Source organism: Falco peregrinus, chromosome 10, assembly GCF_023634155.1.
Source record: "Falco peregrinus isolate bFalPer1 chromosome 10, bFalPer1.pri, whole genome shotgun sequence".
Taxonomy (NCBI): Eukaryota; Metazoa; Chordata; class Aves; order Falconiformes; family Falconidae; genus Falco; species Falco peregrinus.
In genome coordinates, this window is record NC_073730.1 from 611,440 (window position 1) to 635,810 (window position 24,371).

Here is a 24,371-nt window from a genome sequence, read left to right on the forward strand (position 1 = left end):
AATAGAGTGTCTGGGTATTTCTGGCATTTCACCTCCTGACTGAAGTCAGGAAAACTCCAAGAAAGGAAAAACATGGAAAAATACATCCAGACGCTTCCAGACTTGGAAAGCAGTTTCCTAATGCTTAGTCAAAGGCAGAAGTCAGTTCTTGTTGTAACAACCCACCCCTCTTTGGACTAGAAAATAGCCAGTGCAGCAGTTTCCTTTAAAATATCAGATAAGCAGCATAAATAGCCGCCCAAGAATCAGAGATATGACTAATTCCTATTCATTAAACATGTGCAACATAAATAACTACTTGTTTCATTACTCATTAATTACAGTGAGATGCCTCCAGCTCTGTCACATGTGTCCAGGTCTACTTCCACACTGTCTCCTTTGAATAAATCCATGTTGTCATTCTGCAAACTTGTACCAAGAGAGGAAATGGGAAAGGCTGTGCACCACGGGCATCCCCCTCCTCCTGTGCAGCTCTGGTTCCCAGGGATTTAAGAGATGGGCGTTAGGGGGTAAGATTCAGCCACTAATTTTGTTGCTGGCATTACATCTTGTATCTGAGGTATATTGCGAATACAGTTCCCAATACATTGCAAAAACTTCTGGGGAGTTTTGTAATTCACCTCAGCAGTATGTGTAAACACTCTTAATGGATGTCTTTAATACTGTCTTCCTGCTGCCAGGGTTTTCACTGGGTCACCGTAGTGGCCTTGGAGCTTTCCCCGGGGCTGCGCATGTGGCCACCCAGCCAAAGGCAGGAGAAGCCATGCCAGTTGAGTCCCAGGTGATCACAGTGTCTTACTGAAACACACTTGCTTTTGTTTTTTTTAAAGAAAACACTGAGTCACAAAAACTTAAAATACCTTAAATACCTTGTAAATGGATTGATTTTGAGGGGAAAGTTCTCCAAACAGGGTGGACTTTCTATGTAGAGAAAAAAAAAAAAAAAGAATTCTTCAGTGATCAGGGAACTTGTGTGCAGGAGCCCTGTAGTCAGCAAAGCGCAGTGAGTTGTGAAATAGTTGCTGAGGCTGAGAGGGAAACAAGCAGGGCAAGGATCTGAACCTGCTTTACAGACTAGTTTCCCAGTCCTTGGTTCATGGTCTCAGTATATCCTGCTGATGCCAATCCATTTTGTAGAGCTAATTAAAAAATGAGTAAGTCAGGGAGAAAACACCCATAAGCCAGCAGTTAAAGCAGCTGGGCAAGCTGGGGACCAGGCGTGCCTAAACCCTCGATCCAAGCTGGTCAGGGGAAAGACTTGTGCACGGGTTTCTCCTGTGCAATGGACCTAGGGGTGATGTTGCTCCCTGCAAACTTAAATGCCTCAACTGCTTTTTTTGTGATACAGCCTACCCCTTTAGATTAAAAATTGGGACTTCTATTTATAGTGTCATTTTTACCTCCTATATCTGTCCCTTTTAAATGCTCCACTGTTCAGTCCACAATTGCCCTGAAAGGATTAATTTTGTTTACCTTCAGAACTAAAGCTGTTGGGAGCTGAGGATGCCTCAGAAGTAATTGTATTAACAGAAGGTGGTGATGCGAGGTTAAGGGGAAGTGCAGGACCTGAGTGCTACAAATGCCATCAGCTACATCATGGAAACAGATGTACTCTCTTACTCCGTTGTGCATATGGGGAATAGACTCAGGGTCAGGGTCTACTCTGAACAACGAAGTTTTTTTGCCCATTGTTCTACTTTTTACTTTTCAGAAGGGATCCTAGCTTTTTTTATTATTATTATTTTCCCCACTTGGTTTTCTGGTCACTGTGGACAGCTTTCAGAAGTCGTTCTACAGAAATTCTGTCTGGCTTTAAAAAAAAAAAAAAAGAAAAAAAAAGAAAAAAAAAAAGAAAAAAGACATCCTCATTTTCAACTGCTGGAGGCAGCAGGTGAGCCTATGGGGAGCACCTTAACACCCCCAGCAGTGCTGTGGCAGGTCCGGGGCAGGCTTGGGGCTGAGAGCGGTGGTGGGCTCTGCCCCTGCTGCATGCCTGCTGGCTGCGGCTCTTGGGGAGGGGGGACAGCACGGGGAGGAGAGCTCAGCACCCCTGCCACGCAGCCACCTGCCATCAGCAGTTCCTAACGGTCAGTGTGGCACATTCAGCGCCAGCACTTGGTGATGGGCTTACCTAAATGGTGGTGGCAGTTTTCCTTTAGCATCAGAGGCACAAGGGGCAGGGGCAACGCCCGGGCTCGTGCTAGTTCATCTGCTGGACTCCATGGGTGGCTCGGTGAGCACCACAGGGGAAGCCAAGATCAATTTTTAGCAATAACTTTACGTTATGCTGTTCTATAGTTGTGCCAGACCTTAGTGTTACTCTAATGAGCATTGTAGAAGATGTATACACACATCAACTTGATTTACTAGGAAATCAAAAGATAATGCATATTTACAGCCGATAATCAAAAATATACCGGATTTATCTGTTGACAGAGAAGCACTACACAAGAACAGAGCCTCAGAAGATTCTACAGGTCAGCCAGTCCTGCCTTCAGCAGCCCGGCTCGAGACCCCCTTGCCCATATCGCCATGCCCTGCCTCCCTCCTGTGACCTTACAGAGACGCTGTACATCGCCCAGCAGCCATGCTTCTGCACGGAGCTGAAGCAGCAGGGCTTGGTGTTGTGCCGGGCTTTGTTCCGCAGAGTTCTCTCTCTTTAAACCATGTGTTGAATTATAACGGTGTAAGTAGGAGGAAAACTAAAACATATTTCACTGAGTTCTAGAAAAGCTCTGAATGGATGTAATTTTTATCAAGGTTTTATGGGCCCTATCCAAACACCAAACAATTCTGCTGTACCATCATATTTGAAGTGAGCTGTTGTATTACATATCTAGAGGTGGCTACAGCAATGGCAGTGCACACGGTTTGTAGCCCCTGTCTCAGGATTCAAGGCTGATGTGCAGTGATGAGGTTTTGGGTGATGGGAGGAAGGATTGCTAAGGTTAGAGCTGGACATCTGGTTTTCAGAGGTATGATGGGCTATTTCTAGGGAGTTTCAAAAGTGCTCAGGATAGAGCTCTTGGGATTCAGGAAGCAGCAGCACAAAGTGCTCCTGTGTTTTTCTGATGCAACTGAAGTTAATGAGAGTTTTACAAGCTGGTCTTGCTGGTCAGATTAGGGCAGACATTCTCCCAAAAAGGCTGTTCACAGTTGCACCTCTCTTCTGTTAATGAGGTGGGGGTTCATGGCTAGAAAGCTGAGCTAAGCAGCATGAGAAGTGTGGTGTGTTAGTGGTGGGCCGGAGTGCAAAGGATATCCCTGGCTTGGCTCGCAGCGCCGTGTTGTACCTGGCCTTGGTTACGTTACTGAATCTCTGCGGGATGTAGCTCTCTCTTGGAAAATGGGAATAAGTGGTATTTTCCTACCACACAGCAGTACTATGACGAGCTGGTAGCTCAGGTGGCTTGTATATGTGCAAATGTACTAAACTGCTCAGCAAGCTCCACTAGCTAATTAGTTTTTGGACCTGAGTTTATCTGGTGCGACTAACTAAATTCCACTGTAGCAATTGCAATGGATCCAATTTCTGGACCTTCTTTAACTTTGCAAGTTTGTGGAAGAGAACTTTCCTCTTATATATACCACACTTGGCAGCACTTTCATCAGGAAAGGAACTGAACGGCCAGGATTTCCGCCAAATTGGGCTGAATGTATGTGGAAGAGATTGTGAGATTTTTGCTGTCTTCAGATTAGAAATGCAGGTTAGCCTACGTTTGTATTTGAACCGGATGTTAGTTCAACTCTTAGCTTCACATACTGCAATTTTGACTTTTCTTAGTCAAAAAATACAGATAAAGCAACACAGAATCAGGAGGAACTGGCCTCGTTTGTGGCACAAAATGCCCTGATGCTAGAGAAGTGAGGGAGCCCAAGGGGCTAGCTCATGGTGTTCGTTCTCGCTCAGCTACAGTGAAGGCAGGTTAAGGATAAATTACTCAGTGAGCAAATGTCTTCTTTTCCCTGTGACTCCACCTCCTTCGGGCATCCTGCCCTGTCCCCACCCCTTGCACTTGTCTGCATGTCTTAATGACAGTATTCATGCAGCTGGTAATTTATGTGCCTGATTTACCCAGAGCCTTCCCTTCAGTTATTCATAAAATTTGAGATGCAGTACGTATGTGATTCGTTAGGCTCCAAACTCCAGCTTAAAAAAAAATCACAAATGTCTTAAGGGCTGGGCTCGAGCTAGAGAAATCTTAAAAGGAATAATTTCAGCTAGCAGTTAGCTGTTAGGTCCTCACTTTACACCTAGTTACAAAAGTTTGCCCTCAAAATAAATACAATGCATATTGTAACATAAGCACACAGCCGTTCGGCTTCGACCGAGGCAGTTTGATGTTCTGCTCTGGACGACAGACAGAGCTGATCCAGTTACCGAAACCTACTTGATTTCAGTTGGTGTCTCATGTCATAAACATGAATTGTTAATTTCATATTACTCATAACAGGCGCACTGTGAATGTTTGCGGGGTTTATAGGGTATCAGTTACAAATGTGATTATACCAGCCATTCCTCAGGACTGACACCAGTTTCAAATTAGAAGCTGACAAGCCTCACCTGCTCCGGAGTTCACTGGCAGGTCACCTTCTTGTCATTTTGGCTGTCCCCCCATCAAAATGACATCTGTGCTCATGAAGGGCCAGTGAGGGACTCGAAGTTGTTAGGATTGTTGCAGAATAAGAATAAGGTGTCATCTAGTCCAATAATGTGCTCAGCTTTGGCCTTTCAGATGGCTTGGTGCTTGCAGCACCTGGCAATGTTTCCAGATACAAGAATAGCTGGCTCGGCGGGTCAGCAGTTGTTCGCTCTTCCACCCATGGATGCTAGGCATTCAGCTCAACCCTCGCCACAGCCTATAGGCAATTCCAGAGACTTGAGCAAAGAGCTTGTAAAATGCCTTTACTTTTCTACATATAGGAACGGGACATCAGGCAAACAAACGCTCCTTTCAGAGGCTGTTGCTACACATTCGTATTTTTAAACAAATGATGTGTGAAAGACAAAAGGTAAGTATCATCCAACAAACACTGGATAAAAAGAATTTGAACTTTTCCAATTTGTTGGACATTTCCTTGATTTATTTACATGCCATTTATGCAGATGCAAACCATAATGTTGTCTGGAAATGTCTTGACTCTTGAGAACCTATTTCTTAATAATAGAAGATTCTTCATATTCACCTAGTTAATCTAATGCAGTCGAGCTAGGTCAGCCCGATGCCTATGTGCTGACACTTCTCAAAACTAGGAAAACGCACGTGCATCTTCAAATACAGACTTTGAGATTAGCTTTTATTTCTGTCATTAAACAAATGGAAACATCAGCTCCAAACAATGTCAGACTTTGCAGGTTAAAGATTTGGGCTCCCCTAGGTTTCCAGTTTAATAAACACTCATCTAATGTATGTGTGCCACTTACAGAACAGTTGCACAGCTGTCTCTCCAGGCGTGGGTTTTTCAGGCAGTTAAGTAAATGTATGTACATAATCCCACTGAAGTTGCCTGGCCCTTACTGCTGTGTGTAGAGAGGAAGGTCTCCGAGTCGTGGGATGTTACAAGTTCACATATACGAGGCTGGTGGGAAAAGAACACAGATGTATTCGTGAGAGGGTAGGCAAGGATAAACAAGACGTTGACTTACACTTTGCCAAATGAAGGGCTCAGAGCAGCCAAGGAAAATCTTTTTGTTTTTCCTTCACTAAATTAGACCTTTATTTTTGTCTTCGGCACTGTTTGGTAGCAGTAAGGACGTTTAGTTATCAGTTACCATAATTCTCTGAAATCTGTCCTTGATTTTATTTTCTGCTCCAGGAAATGTTATAGTATTGTTATTTTATCTGTATTAAATAAACCTAAGGCCGGATTCCTCATGGTGTAAACAAGCGTGACTTCAGGAAAGCAATGCTGATTCATGCCATCCGAGCGTCTGATTCTTAATATAAAAGGGAACATGTTACAAGAGAGTAAACAGAAGCAAACATTTGTTATAGAAACTCATGTTGTCAACATAGACTCCCCCCACAGCATTCAGCAGGAATAAAAAAAAAGCTAAGGTAGATTTACAGAAGCCTCCACTTTTTTTTTTTTTTTAATGATTTGGATATTGATCATTTTTAATCTTCTTCTCAGAACAACCAGGAGATCTATTATAGCTTGAGCCAGCCATGAAAAGCGGGTTCGTTCTTTAACCTGCCCCAATTCACTTGGACATATTTTATATCTCCAGGGATTCAGCCACAAAGTCCATTAGAGCATCAGATGCAGTGAGGTCAAATCAATTGTCCATACTGCAGACAAGGTAACCATCATTTACTGTAATTCTCCCCCGTCATGGTAGAGGAGAGGAAAGGTTAAAAGCTGTATTACCATGAGGCTGTCTCATCTATCTTTCAGTATATTGGTAATACCTAAACATTGCTTAAAGAACTGAATTTACAATCTTAAATCTGTGTTAAACTGGATTTAATGGTTAGATTGCCAAATCAACAAATTTGCTAATGATTTTTTCTTCAGGGGGAAGCAGAAAAAAAATGCCGCTTTTAAAACAAAAGGCAAAAACCTTCAAATATATCGTCGTGTCCAGCACAACACAGCTATACTGAACGTTCATCTCAGGATGACCTGAATGACTGGTATTTATCCTTCCCTATACATAGATATATTTACCTATGGAGTAATTTGCTGTCATCTCTTTAAGCTGGAGATGCTACGACAGTCTTAAAAACAAAAGAGAAAGTAAATTCAGGATGTATATTTTGCACTGTAAATCAAGTCCTTATGCGTTTGCACTCTAGGATGGGCAATAATAATTGACTGAAGCAATCACTGCTGTGGGAAAACAAACGTCCTGGCAGTGTCGCATCTGAAGGTCAAGCCTGATGACACAGTAAGCACCTGAACTCTCACTGACTCCTGGGGAGGTGGCGGGCACTGAACACCTCCTGGGGCTCGCCTGGCAGGGACAGATTTACACAGCCACTGGGGCGGGGGGGTGAGGATGCTTTTTCGCTCCCACCTCCCTTCATTGGGTCTGCAAAGTCATTTATTTCCATTACAGTACCATGGCATCTGTCTGACTCCTGCGCTCCCTGCGTTAACTGCTTGAACAACCAGAAAGAAAATGCAGCTCTGTGCCAGGGACTGCCTATTCCTCCTCCTCCGAACAATCGCACTGTGGCCCTGATTAATGTCACATAAACTGATGTGCATGTAGGGGACCTTGCCAACCCTTGCCATGCATGTGAGAGCTATGGCACTGTGGCCTGGTCCTTGTAGGACTCCTCTGTTGAAGTGGAAAGTGATAATGAAGCTCAGATTTATTCAGCTTGACTTGCCTGTTTGCCTTTTCTAGGTTAATCTTTTTTCTTTCCCTGGATTTCTTTAATCCTGAGCTGTTTTCATTAAGAAAGTGATTGAATGAGGGAGCTATGGAGATTTTCCATATTCCAGAAATCTTTTCACAGCTGTAGAAATTAGAAAATCTAATTTTTTGTGTTTCAGAAGCTGAGTTGCTGAGCAAACGTACACATGTATTTAGAATAGGGATAAAATAGTAAGAAATAGAAGATAGTCAAACACTTATTCTAGTATAAGTGTATCAAATATATTTCTGTGGCTGACATACATTCATGATATTGTTTTTGGGAGACAATAGGATGAATTAAGTGGGAATGTGGGAGCTGGTGTAGGTTACAGATTAATACATATTTTTATTATGAAGTCTATTTTTAAGGTTTTAGTTAGAGTTTAATGCCCAGCACAGTAAATTCCAACTTCAGATACTGTGGGTATTCAGTAACTGTAAAAAGAAACTAGTAAAAGTTTTGTGTGTGCTGAAGGAGAGATAAATGTGCTTTAGATTAGGTGTTACATACCATTCACTTAATTGCTTTTCCTCTTCTGCTCCTTCTCTTTATGCTTTACCTTAACACAGACTCTGTGTGGCTCCTTTTCCTCAGTTTAAATTACCCATCATCTCTGAACTCATCCCTATGAATATCTGTTCACAGGTCCTTTGCCAGCTCTCACAACAGCGCAGATTAGCATTGTTCTATTGAATAAAAGTAATGTCACTAGTATAAATATATACTGGGAACTCTTTACAAAATAAAGCCTTAAAATAGCTAAAGCTTTTGCATTTTAATATAGAAATTCAGAAATAAATATGGGGAATGTAAAGCTAAGAAAGAAATAAATTCATCCAAGTCTGGAAAGAAACAAAATGTTACAAAGATGTTTTCCTTCATAATAGCACATAATTAGGACCACATGCAGCTCGCATGGTCTGTTGCTTTCCTTGTTCTGGAGTAGCTCTCAGATAGCTTGCAGCTTAGTAGTACACTCTCTGCTGGTACATATTCTGCAGCGCTAATTCAAAGAGTGATCCAGTGGGTTATTTAACTGAAACTGGAGTCTCAAAAAAGATCAGACAAGCTTTGCTGTTCTTTGGCTTCAACGGATATCACAGCTCTGACTGAAAGAGCACTGAACTTAACAGAAAGGCTTTGGATCTGGAAAACTGCTTACTGAAATCAATGAGAGAAAGAGCTCCAACAGTTAACACTTCATCCTGGCCCTTTTCTCAATAGGTACGAATGTTGGCTCTGTAATGCCTGGTCATTTTTTTAAGATCAATACAACAAACCTAACTCGTGCAACGAATGCGTGTTGACTATCTGCTGTGTTGGCATTACAAGCCAGATCAGTCTTCTGAGAAATAAGTATTTGATTTAACAATAATTTCACCCTGTGCAGCAAACAAATGTATTTTTAAGGAAAGCTGTTTAACCAGGAAAATCACTAAGGAATTCCTCAAGAGTTATATATAGCTCTTGGTTGACAGACTTTCTTAAAGAACTTCTTTTTCTATGTCTACAGTAATTAAAATAAAAGTTGTCCTTTGAGTATTTGACTTTGGCAAGATGTATTTAGTTTAATTTTCTCCAAATGCTAAAGAGGTTGCTACAGTTGTGGGGAAGTAGTTAGGTTTCACGAGTGTGAGAGAGAATCAGATTTTCTGAATTTGCCATAAGTTAATAGATTTTAACAGACCTTTTGGATTCTCCTGGCCAGTCCGTGGGAGTGCAGCAATCGTGTGCTTCTTGTGTCTGTCGTTGGTGCTGGAAGCTGAGTTAATGGCACGAAGCCGGGGTGTGACATCAGTGTGGGGCTCTGGGGATGAAATTCTCCCCTAAGTAACCAAAACCGGCAGTCCTGATTACAGCAAATGGTGAGATTAGACAGAAATACTCTGACAACATGCATGAAACAGGCAGAAAAGGGTGTTTGTGAGCAAGTCTTAACCCGGGCACAGCTTGGGTTATGTCGCAGCACAACTGTTTCACATTAAAGACAAAACACAAAAGCTCTAGGAGGAGGTTACCAACATAATTTTTTCTTTTGAAAAGTATCTTGCTCTGTTAAAATGGAAATAATTATGAATGAAAGACATCTTACATGTCTATAAAAATGTTTCCTACAGTGCTGTGGGCCACCAGAGAAGACTGTAAGGCCCCGTCTTCTTTCCTTCTTTTCTTTTTAACAGCAATAAATAGGGTGCAAATTAGTAACTGTAGATTGGCTGGAGTTTCTTGGCATTTACAGACAATTTCAAACTAACATGGAAAGTTTTTGGAGGTTCTCTTCACATAAGTATGCACCTCCACAGAATGCATTTGTAGTGATTCATTTTTGCCTTGTGCTGAAGTCCCTCGTACTTGCCCCAGTCTACAATATATCATCCTCCAATATGTCACTGGGAAGTCTAATTTATAACAGATTACCCAGTAGTATTTCCTATTTGAATCTCTTGACTTGGTGCTCTCCACTGTCTAAATCGAGTGAATCACAGAAGAAAACTGGAGCCCTGAAGCTTTCATAAGCCTATTTAAACCTTTTGAGTTTTAAAAAATGGACGAAAAATATAAAAAATTCAAATTGTACATACAGTTTAATTTCTGCTGAATTCCTGATGTTCAAAACATGAAAAAGGCACAGGTGTTTGTGATCAGATGAAAAACAACTAGCTTAAAAGAACACATATACAAATCAAACCTAAGTGATTAGTTAAACCTTTTGATATTTGCTTTGGGATTAGATTTTGGGCTGAAATTTGTTGTGAAATTTCTACAAAGGCTGAGGGAAGGCATGGCAGCCAGGGAGGGAAGGTTCTTGCTTTACACAGATCCCTCTACGTTGCTTCTGAGTTCGTTATTAACTGCCTTAGATGGTGATTAAAAGATCAATGTTTATTTGTCCAGACCAGCAGAACTGGGAGAAAATGTATCAAAATGAAACATTAACCTGAAAGATCTCCCATTTTTCTACAAGTCCACTTTAAACCAATTTGTCAAGATCAATTCAAGGACAAAATTTACCAAAATTCTGAAGAACAAAAAAGCAGTAGAAATATTTCCATCCATTAGAAGAAAAAAAGTCTATTTGATTTTGTCCTCAACGTCCTCACTTCTAGCTCTGAGTTCAGCATTAATATAATCTACTGCTGAATAAAAATCTGAATGAGAAATTGGCTTTAACAAAAGTGAATTTAACTAATTTATTTTCATTACTGAAGCTGAAGAAAATGCAAACTATGTGACAGGGAAATGTTATATTATTGGAACAGGAAACACGTATGTGAAAAAATGTAAAACATAGGAAAAAACAAGGAAATTAGATGGTTTTTAAATTATTTTTTTAACCATGCAAGATATCCCTTTCAGCATAGCATGGGATATAACATTAATCTTATTTGTCTGTGATCTAAAAACCTGTATATATTTCCTCATAGTCAGGACTTTGCTACATTACCTCATTTTTACCCACAGAAGCCAAACTGCTAGAATTTTGGAGACTGCTAGCAATAAATTTTTTTCTATGACAATTAGTTCATTACTAATCTTGACCATCTCTCCAATGAACTCATGAGAAACTTTAATATTGAAAAGCACCTCATAAATCATTTACAGTAAACCTGAAGGAATATTGAGCATTTGTAAATATGACCTCCTTTTGCAGGATTTGTGTCTCTTTTAGCTTTTCTTCCTGACCTTTTGCTACAATTATCTTTAAATGTCCATGAAAGAAGCCAAAGTAATGGGAACTCAGGTTTGTAGTAAATATTAATCATCTTACTAGTGGATATTCTATAGCTTGTCCTTTTTTCCACTTCCTCTTACCTGCTTCTTTCATAACTCACAGAGTCAGACAGACTCTTAAATACCCTTTAGTTGGAGCCAATGGGTCTTACAAATGTAATTTATACAGTAGTTGGTGATTTAAATGGCAACCCCCCAAAATTTTGTACTTTATGAAAATGTAAATCTGTCTGGATCTCATTAATGAAGGCTCTTGACCACAGGAGAAACTCCTTTTTTATTTTTAAATTTTTTTTAGAACCATTTATTTATTCATGAGATTTAGCTCTTCAGATAATACTTTGGAATCATGGCTTTATCTGTTATTTTTTGTCCAGTGAACTCAGCTGAAACCTGACCAGTGGTGACATGTAGGATGGTGTCGTGAGAAGACTTCATGATGACCACACTCTCAAGACAAACAGTGCAACAGTGCACTCTTTGCAACAGTGCAAACAGTGTAACACAGGAATTCCAGGGAGTAGTGGATTTATCTTGACTGTGAGACTGAGAAACTCCTAAGCATCTTTTTTTTTTAAAAAAAATATTTTTTTAAATTATTTTTTTTAAAAGTTTAAAAAGGATGGCTGCATATTAGGGGCAAACCTTTGCCCACCAATAAATCTTTGCTACTTTGCTATTCTGTTCTGAGTGTATGGAAACCAAAACATGACAGCTTTGTCTTAGCCATAATATCTAAGAAATCCTATGAGAATGAAGGGTGAAACCAGCTTGCCTCCATTTGGGAACAGCTGAGGCTATCTGATGATAAACAGCTTGTGTGTTAATTTGTGGATAAAGCTATCCTGATGCAGATTGTCAAGTGGGGTCATAACTTGTGGAGATATAAGGTTTCCCTGCATAAATTTTGGCAGTTATTACTTGTTGAAGACCCTAAATGAGAATTGACTCAGAATGGTGGCTAACTTGGTTTTCCAAAAAAGGGTGACAATGCCTGTGTGAAAGATTCTATAGGAGGCTTATTTTTTATTTATTATAATTTTGTGAAATCCATCAGTGTCTACTCCTTTTCTTTTGAGTTTGGGCTATCTGAGAAATTTGGGGTAAAGCAACATTGGTGGTGTTCCTTTTTCCCTTGTCCTGCTCTATTTTGCAATGGCTATGCAGGTGTGCCTGAGGATCTGCTATTGATACTTCAGATCTCTCCAGACATCACTGTTGACATATCTGGTATCTCTTTTTGAGGAAGACAGATTTCCTTTTAAGGGTTTTTACTTTTTTAATGGAGAAAAGTTCTGGGAAGCTGCTTCTTCAACCTGAAGGGTCTAACAAGATTCAAGCCAGATTCCATTTTCTTCCCCTCCTTGTTACGTTCAATGTATTACAACTGTATTGAAAGTGTTCAGAAAGAAGGCATAGTTCACTGTAGTAACTTTAAACTTAGCTCACTGGTTCTGATTCACATATCTGCTAGTCTGGAAATAAAAAAAATTAGTGATGTCTTCTTTTTCAGCTAAGAATTAGACATACTTTCTGCCTTGTTTCTACTTCTGATCTTCTTGGGTGTGTGGAGAGAATGAGAACCAGAGAAAGACATCTACAAAGGTAAGTGAAATATTTCTTTGTGACCAGAACAGAGATTATTTACTCTTTCTAGGTGCGCATTTTTCATTGGTTTGTTTGACACCATCATCCCTTACTTTCCAAATTTTTTAGCTCTCAAAAAACAGGGCGATGTTATTAGAGATACTCTTCTCTGTTCTCCACCAGTACACAGAAAAGCTTCTGCTGCGGAGCTGCAGGCCTTGCACTTGCGTTTGCCCTTTCTCATCCACCTCTGGGATAAGCACTGCCATTTTCTGGTTGCTGTGTTGTCACAGCCAGGCCATGGGGAAGGTGCTGTCCAAGAAAAACAAGTTGGTCACTCTAACAGTGGCCAGCAGGAGTCCAGGTAAAGGATCTTTTAACAATTTCTTAAATAACTTTGTTTTGTATAACAGATATAAATCCAAACTTACTTAAATATGACTGTTTGGTATACGTGAAGAAAAGGCACATCATCTTGCAAGTGAAGAATGACACTTTTGTATCCAGTTTAGTTACAGAGACTTCAGATTCCTGCTGGGGAGGACGCAGGGTCAGGTGCCTGCGGTACTGTAGGAGTTACCAAGCGAGGAGCCAAGAACCGATGAGGCTCGTCCTGGAGGGCTGAATGCCCCGCCAGCTGAATCATCACACCAGAATGCTGCTGTTTTAAGAACTATACTATACATACTTCTTTTGCATTAAAAAGATATGCTTAATACCTAGAGTATTGCTTGGTCCCAGCATGTTATTTGATGAAAAAGAAACCTGTTGGAACATGTTCTGTATTCTGTGTTATTGCGCTGGGAGGATTACAGAGACTTTACTATATGTCATTTTACCATCCTTATCAGCCAAGGCACAGACTTTTTTGGGTGACTGCTGTGTTTGTTGGCCACAGACCTGTATGCACCCCAGTTGCTGACTGCGATCAGACCTTTTACGAACAAAGCAGGATTTTATTACCCCTGCCCCGAAATTCCTTGCTGATATCCCAGCTGTGCTTAGCACTTGGCCTTGCAGCATTTTGCTTGCATACTGCTGGTGTGCATCGTCAGGTTTCACTGGGACATTGTGAGATGATGGGGTACTTGGGTGAGCCTTGAAATTAAGATCTAGAGTGCTGTGCCTGCTTTCTTTTGCTTTTTTACTCTCTTGATCACATTGGCTTCTGGTTTTAAAATGATGATGTATTTTAGAGCAGTATTACAAAACTCTGAGGTAAAATATATTTGTATTAGTGCTATGTCCAAGGAAAGATACAAAATCATGAGAATTGTACTGACAGGAAACTTTGTCTCTCTCTATCTCTTATTTTTTCTTATTTTCTTCTTAAGCACCTGCATTATTGGGGGACAATATGTTAATCAGACACCTCACAAGCCAGAATCCTATGTAGTTTGATCACTTTAGGGGTAAAATTTACAAGACTGCCTAGAAATGCTTATTGGTCTCTATGGATCTGTGCTGAGTTTATTTAATACAAAGTGTGATATAAAAAGCCCTCTCTGCAGTTAATTAGCCTCCAGGTTACTGCAGGCTCCAAGGCATTGTATTTGAGCTGTCATTGCTACTTGCAAAGATCAGCAGTATTTAATTCTTGTGTTACACAAAGTAGATTGCATGTGCTTATCTGGCTAGAGTTAATTCATTGTTTGTAGGCTTTAATTTAATTTTTAATATTCTTGGCTATTAAAGATGGTTCCAAACATGAGGAACTTCACTGAGATTGGACATGTTACACTGAGGCTGTACCAGTTTCCATCACAGCCCAACTAAACCTGAAGGTTCCTCCAGAATTATGCTGTTGTAACTGGGGGCAAGGTTTGTTTCTGTTACATTGCAAACCTAAACCAAATGGAGCTTGTTCAGGCTCCTTTGGGATAAGGCAGACCTAAGCTCACCAACTATTCCTTCTTTCTAAGGAGAAAACATCAGGCTTCCTTCATTTGATGATCCTGTTTTCTCAGAAAACATTTGCACGCGTTCCCATACTCAGGTAGCAGTGGCAGGAACTCTTTAGTGGTTAGAGAAGTGGCAGAAGGTTAAATCATCTGACTTTGGTGTGATGTTGATTGTTTACCCTTAGTGTACAGTAATATCTTTAAAAAATGAAGCGAAGTGGGTGTATTCATTACTGGACAAACACAGCTGACAAGTTAAAGAATACGTGACTCTCTTCAGCTGAGACCAAAGTGCTTCATTTATAATGGAGATTACGGTAAGAACCAAATGAAGTTGTCTAAGGGAAAATGATGTCTCCTGAGCCTTTGTTTGGGTTTGGCCACAAGTTAATAACACAACCAGCACTTAACAACAAAATGCAGGACTGTATTATCCTTTAGCAAATGCCAGTCATGTGCAATCCAAACAGGTCAATTACTAGCAAATCTCCGAAGATCTCCTGAAACCTCAGAAGAGTTAGAGATGCCAAGAAAATGTCTAGATGCACAGAGACACAGGAACAGAAATAGGGCACAAACTAATTTACAGAAATGGAACTTAACCCTTAGAGGGAAGAACCCAGCCTGCTACATATTCATTTCCATTTCATTAAATATTTATGGAAAGACATGCATGTAATGTGATTCTAAATTATGGAAAAAGCACAAACAGAATCTGCGCTGTTTCAGTCATGTTTAATCTAATTTTTTCAACCTTTCTGTATCTTGCAGGTGCAATGGACAAATGTGTTTTTTTCAGCCACTAATATGCTGGACATTTGAAAATTAACACATTCTCTTGAACGATTCTAAATCAGCACACGCACAAAATACAGCGTAGAGGCCAGCAATAGCCTATTCTTCAGCTCAATACGCATGCCTATGACCTATTAATATTAATGAAACCTGCACGCAAGCATGTGGGGATAATTGACCCCATTAAATTCCATTTACTCATGAGCTACTTTACTTTGTAAGATTTGCCCCTTAGTTATTGTAGTTTTTATCAAGGATGAAAGTTGGAACAGCATGTATGCTAACAGAAGACTATTTCAAAAGTAGCTTTGTGGAAGACAAAAAAAAAAAAAGGGAAAAAAAAGGGAAAAGAAAAAAGAAGTATCCCAAAGAAACATGTTTTCATCCAAAATTTCAAGAGCTAATGAAAATAACCTTATCTTACTTTAAACTTTTATTGGGACAGGACATCAAAATCCTTTAGGAGATGAAGAACCTCAGCCTGCATATATTTTTACTGTGGATCTCTACTGAGTAGTCTTTTCATTTGCAGGACTTCGTATTGAGCTGGGCAGACATGGAAGGGTGAGCAATGTTTCAAACACAGACCTGGAGATCTGGTTCCATCAAGATCAGGTCAGACAAGGCTCTGAGCAACCTGACCTGGTTGAAGATGTCCTGCTCATTGCAGAGGGGTTGCGCTAGAGGACCTTTAAGGTACCTTCCAACCCAAAGTATTCTATAATTCTGTGATGTGAATTTTTTTTCTTAAATTCTAGGAATCTTGTCTTCACTGAGTTTTCCTTCATGCTGCTTCTGTTTTCTGAGCAAGAAAGGGAGTAAATGAACAGAGTCAATCTGTTTTCTTTTTAATGGCTCATCTGTAAACACGTAGATTTCTGACTTAGCTCACTGAGGAGGATGCACCTAACATCTCCCCTGATTATTGGAGATTCAAAGTTGTAGACATCAATGTATGAATCACTTTTTTTTTGTCAAATAAGTGATAAATTCTCCCTGGCAAGGAACGTCTGATCTTTTTCAGCTGACTTTTTCTTTAAAAGAATCATCCTGTGATGTACAACTGGTTTTGCAAAGTTACACGCAATCATAATCTAACCGCCACAGACATACAGAGAAAGGAAAAATGCTAGTGTTAGAACTAGCATTAGTACTACTGTAGTTGTGCTTTGTAATAAATATTACTCAAAATAATTTTCCTAACAGTCATTTTACTAATTTTCTTGGTAATAACCACAAACCAAATGCCTTTGAACAAATCTCACAAACAGTGATATCAAATCTTTCCCCAAAGGAGCATGTGGACTACATGAGCTGTTGTACTCCTTGTTCTGTAGACACAATACAAAAATAGCATTTTTACCTTCTCAGTGCACCTTCAAAATCCCCTTCTTCAGGGCACCTGAAGAAGGGTCCAGAATCATGCTTGTTGTCCCCAGACCTGAGCTGGGTCTACACAAAGTGCAGTGTCTCCACCAGCCCCAGACTGACGCAATGCTAGTTGCACCAGACCGGAATGAATGATCTCCAGACATGAGTTACTGGCACAATTAAAGCAAGAGCACAGCTGACTGACATACTGAACAAAAGAGCTTTGGCAAAGCTTACAGTGGAAAAGCGTATAGAGGAAATTCACTCTTGGCATTGAACGCACCCAAGTAAAAGCAGGATGAACTGCTGATTAACAAGCTCAGACTCTGCAGACCAAATACCAAAGGATGAACAATAGCAATAACATTATGTTATGTCTCTCTACAGCATGCATGCAATTTATCATGAAGTTGTATTCCATAGGCAGCTCCAGCAGTACATTTTCACAGTCTAATTGATGCATATGAGATTTGGATTGCAGCTTTCAAAAAAAGTCAGAAGTACAAATAATTCTGTTCCACCCAAGAAGCAAACCAAAGCCCTGTAATATTAGTTATAACTGCAGTAGGTTTTTATGACTCCAGCACAGCTAGTTCACTCGGTTAGGCAGACAGTACGCAGTCGTGTCTCAGAGGGGGCATGTTTAACTGGGCTCCTGGGGCTTCCTCATAAAGCACAACATGCCGACCCCTCCACAGAGCCCTAGTAGGTTTGGGAGGCATGACTGTCTTCTACAAAAGTCAGGTGGACCCCTCTCTGGGGGACTTATTTTTCCCCACGTTGACTAATTTTGATTCTTTTCACAATTTCTACCAGTTTGTTCTCTGCAGCAGTCAGGTATACTAGTTCCTAGTTTTCAGGGTCACCTCTAGAGCCTTTCTCACAGATTTTCACCTTCCTTTCCCTGCCTGTGGTACTAAGGTCACTGCAAATAACTGATTACACAGAGACATTACTGGAAATTTCATATCTGAGTCCATCTGGAAATTTTGAGTGAATACCCTCTGCTCCAAGTGTTGTACTCTTTTGACACTTCAAACCGATGCATTCCTGGAGACACTTTTGGTTTCATACGGGAAGCTCCCTGTACTCCTTTACTGAATACTGATGTAAGTAACATATTTAGGTTTCCTGCAAGGGCCTTCTTTTCCAGAAATGCTCCTTTTGCACCTCTGTCATATGTTGGCACCACCAGTTCGCTGGTAGCCTTCTAGAGTAACTGAACACAGTTTTATTGTGTATGTAAGTTCAGCAAGTCACTCTTCAAACGATCATTGTTTAAGTTACCTTCTCCAAGTCTACTCTCTCATCTGTTTTTCTCCATTAGACATGTCAGTTTCTGAAAGATGGCTTTTTACTCCTGATAACCAAATTCTCTGCCCTTCTGACATGAGAAGTACTTTTGAAATTTGAAAAGGCTATTTAACGATATACATTTATACTGAACCTTTATTTGTGCCTTTAAGCAGACTCCATGAGGACTAGCTAGCTGCTCCTTTATTTACTTAACCTTGCCATTTTAAAATAAATTCCTGCAAAGCTTGATGGTTTTGACTTTGTCTTTCTGAGAGGAGTTGAATTTGAGAATGACAATATCAGCACTTTACCAGTTTCTTTTCCTTACACACAGAAAGTTGGCGGCTTAGCTCTGCTGAACGTATCTGACTGCTGAGGGGTTCTGGCATCCAGGTATCTCAGTCAATGCCTTGCCTCAGCTCTCGCCCCTCAGGTAAGCTGTTACACCGTCACTCCAGAGCTACATGGAACAGCTGCTCATAGTAGTAAACGGACTACTGTAGCATACAACACTGCCTTCTGTGGCAGCTGTGAAACAACATTTTCAGGGTTAGACCACTGTAAGGTGCTGTGCATGTGGGCTCGAGGAGGCACAGCTCTCAGCTGAAGATGCAGACAAAAATATTAGCTTGAGTTTCCAACTTTTCAAGTCCTGTGAGAAACAGAGCAATTTAATCCTTTGGTGAAAGGCAGTGTGCTAGGCGAGATCTTCTGAGCTTGGTACTTTCATACCACACTCAACCTGCTAGTTGAGTAACAGTTTGGCATTACCCGATTTCTCCAGTGCTTACAGCAAAATGACTTTGTAATAAAAGCATTCACATTCACCTACACAGCTTCAGATTTTGCAAGACTGTTATGTTTCTAATAATGAAAAACATGGCTTTATTCAGATGATAAAGTAGCCATAAATAAACAGCACACAGGAGCAGGCTGACAAATAAACTTTTTATATGTTAGGTATGTATGGTGATGTGGTTTGTGGTGACAGCACATTGCTCAGAAAAGCAGGTCATATGCTGCTTCCTATTATACCAATGTCAACCTAGAGAATTTCCATTGTCTATATTTCAACCAGTTCAACTAAGATAAAGATCTCTACACAGGATTTCATAGCCTTTTTTGCCACTGTATAATATTATTAAAAAAAGAAAGTACTGTGGGGGTCAAATTACTTTCAATATTGTTTCTGATAATAAATGCACTGCAAATGATTTAGTCTCATCCATTAATCATAAGATCGTAAGAAAAAAAGGCTGAAATAGATTTCAGTAAGGTATCGAGCCCTTCTGCACTGTTATGAAATTTAGGCATGTGACACGAGGCAATGCCTACCAGAGTGACTGCCACTGGAAACCAGACACGGCAGGGTAGACGTTGCCATTTTAGGTCTCACAATGACAGGACTCTGCGTGGATCAAGTCCCCTGCCCTGAAATTATTTGTAGTAAAAATAAATAAAGATGAAATTATAGAAAGGAAAATAGAGAGGATGGGTCTGAGGGACAAGTGAAGAGGTATTCAAAAAGCATCATGCCACGTGCATTTATACAAGAACTGCAAGAAGGAAAACAGGAAGCTGTAAGCAGAGGGGTGGGATGGCAGAAGGGAGTCTGGGAACATGCACGGACAGGTCTAAGCCCGGGCTTTGATTCCCAGCCTCTTCTCCTGCCTAGCTCTGGACCTGGCTAGCTGGGGCAGATGTGCTGGGAGCTCTCCCAGCCCTGGCCATGGGTGCTGCCTGCCTGGGCTGGCCGGCCTCAGCACTCCTGGCCAGATCTGTGCTCCTGCCAGTGCAGGTCTCCTCATCTGAAGGGGAAAATAAAGCCTGAAAGGTGGCACAAGCGGAGAGGCGCAGCAGGTGATGCTCTCACCTGTGGGCACACACCAGCCAGAGCCCTGCACGGGTTTGCTTACCCCGCAGCCCAGAGCAGGCAACCCGAAGTGCGGGCGCACAGAGACAGAGCGACGAAAGTAGGGCAACATCCACACACAAAGCCTGAGCGGCTTAACTTAACCTGATGGAAAAAGGGATTTGAATAGCTAAAACCTGGTACGGCAAACTGAGATCAAAATATAACTCTAAGGATATGTTTCTGGTCTGTAAGGGGACTGGTAGAGGGGAGAAATGGTATCTGTCTTACGCCTGTCCTGGAGGATTTGTTTGCCCCACCCCCACGTTTTTTAAGAACACAGAGAGATGTTATTTTCAGTCTAAACAATTCCTGTTTTGCAGGTAAACTCAAGAATAATTGGAAGTCTGGTTCCAGGTTCAGGAACAATATATATATATCTATGCACATTCATGTACAAACACCTTTTCACGGAAGCATACACGTGCTTACCTGCCTGCTCTCTCCCGTGCCCCCCCCCCCCCCCCCCCCCCATTTCTCTGCCTCCATATACCCATGTTTCTTTATGCACCCTCACAGAAAATGATGGCAAAAAAATACACAGGAAAACCACTTCTTTTCCCCTCAAAGAATCAAACCTAGTATAGGCTATTTCTAAGAGATAAATATAAAACAGATACTATGTTTCTAATTCTCAGTTAATCAAATGCTGTACATAAAAAGGCAGAGGGTAGATTCTATTGAAATTTGTAGCAATGTACAAAAAAACCACCACCACCACCAAAACCAGAAAATTCTCTGTTACTCTGTTCCTAAGCACCACAGAAGAATCTGGCATTTTTATGTAATGGAACAGCATGGAATAATAAAACTTTGAATTTCAGAATCCTGTTTCTATGTGAGCATTCTCATTTCACAACCAAGTCAGATTAGCTCCACCATCCTCACTGCAGTGACAGTCATGCAGGTTCATTCTCATTTTATGGATGAAATTAAGAAGCAGCATTGTGATTTGCCTGATGCAAAGCAGAATATTGTCTGAAGAAGAAATGGGACCCAGGTCCGTGGCCATCTAGTTGTGTGCATTAACCTCTAGGCTTTCCAGCAGTGTGATGCATACCAGAAAATGAATTTCCTCCATATTCCATTTTTTTTTTCAGTCCCAGGATAAAAGTAATACTTCAAAAGAAATTAGTGTTATTTGTATTAGATGGGAGGAGGTATTTTAAGCAGACGTAAGGTTAATTTATTTCCTCTGAGGTAAATTCTGCCTGTGCTTTCGAATAGGCAGTTTATGGGGCCATCAGTGGCCCTTCTGTGGGTGCAGTTGTCTGGACTGGCAGATGATGAGGGGCAGGGGAAGAGAAAACTCACAGGTTTACCTGCTCACTTCATGAAATGAAGGTGTACTGAATCCCTTGCCTCTACTTCTGGCCTCCCTTGAGGGCCCTTCTGAGTATCAGCACTATACCTTAAAGACATTTTATTCCTTACCCTTCATTTGAGCTGTGGCAAAGCTGGTGGAAACTGTCATATTATCCTTGGAGAAAGTTAAGGATCTACTGGGAAATGTAGAATTTTACTATTCTAATCTACTTTTCTTGCTCCCTACTTAAAAAAAAAGGGGGGGGGAAAGCTTTTTGTTTTAAACATCGACTAAAAAGTTGTGATAAAATGCAGATAAGCCTTCTCTCTCAGCAGTCAGTGACACCAAGCCACATGTAGTCCATGGCAAAGACATACCTATGTTTCATACTATTTTCCTTCTCTTTTTGGCACAGCATGGAGTTTATGGCACATATGCTACAGCCAAGCTACAATAGTTTTGACAGCTGTAGGGGAAGGGTGGTCGGTGTTGTGGCTGAACTCTTCAGCCATTCCCGTGGGGGCAAGGGTGCCTTGCAGCTAGGCAGATGGCTCCTACGGAAGGTCAGCAGATATGTTCATGCATACCCTACCTATTTTTGCATGGTACCCATTGATTCGAACTCCTCTGAGACTCTCTCCCCCCTTTTTAATAGGAATTTTATCATGGTTTTAAATCTTTGCCAATTTCAACGTGGCTGATCTAATTGCACACAAAAAAAGTGTGGGAGCAGCAGTCATGATTCCCCTGGATAAACACTGGACTACGTGCTACTTGTGTTTGCTATGTCAGCTGTGAGCTCTGTAAGTACGAAGTCCTGCCAGGCAAGCCATAAATCTTTTGTCCATGAAAGGGGTGCATTATCTGCTTCTCAGCTGTTTCTTTTCTAAACAGCTACCTGAGGTTTAAGATAAATATTCAATGTGGTTCTTTAAAAGAAAAAAAATGAAGAAAACAGAACAGTTTCTCTCATGCACTGAACATTAACGACAAATCATATAGATCAGGGATTGGTCCTCATGGCATGTCCTGGGTCAATCTAAAAATGCAGTAGTGCAGCGAAAGGATTTCTAAAGAAGCAAAGAATTTAAGAATACTTTGGTTGTAATATACTTTGTACCTTCTGAGTCAGTCCCTTGCAGTGAAGCTGCCAGAGTAACTCCTGAGGCAACTGGGTGCAGCTCTGCGGGGGGAACAGTCAGTCCAAGCACGGGATTGTGAAGGCAGTTATGGTGAACAGGGATCCTTGTTCTCAGCTGATGTCTTGTTCCCAGGTGGCTTCATACTGAAAAGCGTGAAGAAATTAAACTGATGACTAGCCAAATGCCGACAGCTTAGTGGTTCATGGATTTAGTAGCTCTCCATGAGTCCAGTCAACTTCTGTTCCATTTTCAACTCCTGTAGATGTTGAATTTGGATTTTGGTATTTTTGATACCATTTCAAGATCACCTCAGCCTTGTGTGGCTAAGCTGATATGGTTAGCCAGTACTGCTGGCTTTGCACTATCATACTCCCCAAAACATTTCCAGTTTTCACCCCCAGCTTTCTGTGAAATTTGGCTGTCTCTCACGTAACTCCTCCTTAACCACCTGTGAATTCCCCACAGAACCACCTGCAAATTTGTCAGCTTCTCACCCTGTGATCTATCAGATGCCACAATTTCTTGTGCCATGCCCAGTAGTTTCTCACGTCTTACTGGGTTGGGTGTGCCTCAGGTCCCATCACCCGCCTGCAGCCCTGGCAGCCAGCATCAACAAACCCAGCCTGCTGCTGTGGGACAGAGGCACGTATGTTCTTCTAGGACTAAGCAATAGTAACTATGTTGTATAAAAAGTAAAGATAATGCAAGGTATGGATTGAATACGACCGCTTTTGCTCATGCTGCTTTGCTCCTGATCACTCATGGAATGAGTTACTGAGGAAAGAGGATGTGCCATCTAGTCCCATACAAAGGTAAAGCCCTCCGTTAAATAAGAGCTTGAAAGGGACATAAAAATGTTTGTGACCAGCCTAAGGAACTGGAGGCCACTGTGGGAAGCTGCTTCAGTGGATGATGGGTTCTGATCTGATCAAACCGAACCTGGAGTTGAGAAAATTATAGTTTAGGAGAAACGTCTTTGAATCAAACGTTTGAACAGAAAACCAAATAAAACCACAATGATTGTAGGAGCTGTAGATAATATTATATGTATTATATTTAGATAGGTCCTCAGAGGAAAATGAAAACATCTCTGTGTAAAGAAATCAGCTACAATAGTGAAGTGGATAGGCTTGCAAGTGCATGGGTCTTTTATATGCAATTTTGGAAAACCAAGCTATACATCTATGATTTGTTGCATTTTTGTTGTAGAAGGCTTTATCCCATTCTTATGATTTTAGGATTAATAAACATTATCCAAGTCAAGCATAAAATAAGCAGCACCTCATTCAGCACATTCACTGAAATTTCCAGTGTATTTATCATTTTCTGCTGGGAGCATGGCTACAGAAATGATTAGAAAACAATATGGCAGGAAACTCTTGATGTAAAACATTTGAGTTATGTATCACAGATTGTCTCAAATTCTCTGACTTTTTAGATTTAAATCTTTTCAAAGTTTTCCCAAAGCTTTTGGCACATTTTCTGCAAAATGTGTACAAGAAAGACGAAAGATTCATGAAGGACCCTAGCCTTCTGTTATTGTTTAAACACTGATGCTTAAGGTTTAAATTTACAGGGAACAAATCATTCCACATCAAAACTAAGGTGTTGTATGTTTATTTACAGACCAAGCTCCAGTAGTAATGTGTATTTGTCATGGAAACTGATTTGAATGTAATTCTATACTCTGTTTTGCACCAGGAAAATGTGAGTTTCATTTTACTTGTCTCTGTTTTCAATTATAATTTGACAAAAGAAATAACTGCATTACCTATTTGATTTGCCAGAACTTTATCCCAGCACCACCTGTTGAGCCCTCGGCACTCGAATCCTGACATATAGCAGAGAACGAAATTATGCAGTTGGCATGCTAACCAGCAAGGATGCCAACAAAAGCATAATATAGCCTTTGTACTCAAAATACAACAAAATATATATTAAGCTACCAACTGCAAAGGT

General features: G+C 40.7%; 2 long non-coding RNA genes across 13 annotated transcripts in view; one reads left to right on the forward strand and one right to left on the reverse strand.

Annotated features, from left to right (window-relative positions):
- LOC129785224 (uncharacterized) overlaps positions 1 to 20,360 on the forward strand; it is a 35,955-nt gene extending 15,595 nt beyond the window's left edge. For 2 of the 12 annotated variants that reach the window (XR_008748922.1, XR_008748933.1), the window contains 5 exons: positions 324 to 509; positions 2,437 to 6,638; positions 6,801 to 12,707; positions 12,819 to 13,053; positions 13,202 to 20,359. This is a non-coding gene — a long non-coding RNA (uncharacterized LOC129785224). Of the gene's footprint in view, positions 1 to 323; positions 510 to 2,436; positions 6,639 to 6,800; positions 12,708 to 12,818; positions 13,054 to 13,201 lie in introns of all 12 variants that reach the window. The other 10 variants (XR_008748932.1, XR_008748928.1, XR_008748927.1 and 7 more) reach the window with 10 other exon arrangements.
- Positions 7,929 to 24,371, reverse strand: part of LOC114013453 (uncharacterized) — a 229,115-nt gene continuing 212,672 nt past the window's right edge. The window contains exons 5-7 of the long non-coding RNA XR_008748934.1: positions 22,391 to 22,555; positions 9,058 to 9,219; positions 7,929 to 8,056 (exon numbers count right to left, since the gene is read on the reverse strand). This is a non-coding gene — a long non-coding RNA (uncharacterized LOC114013453). The remainder of the gene's footprint in view (positions 8,057 to 9,057; positions 9,220 to 22,390; positions 22,556 to 24,371) is intronic.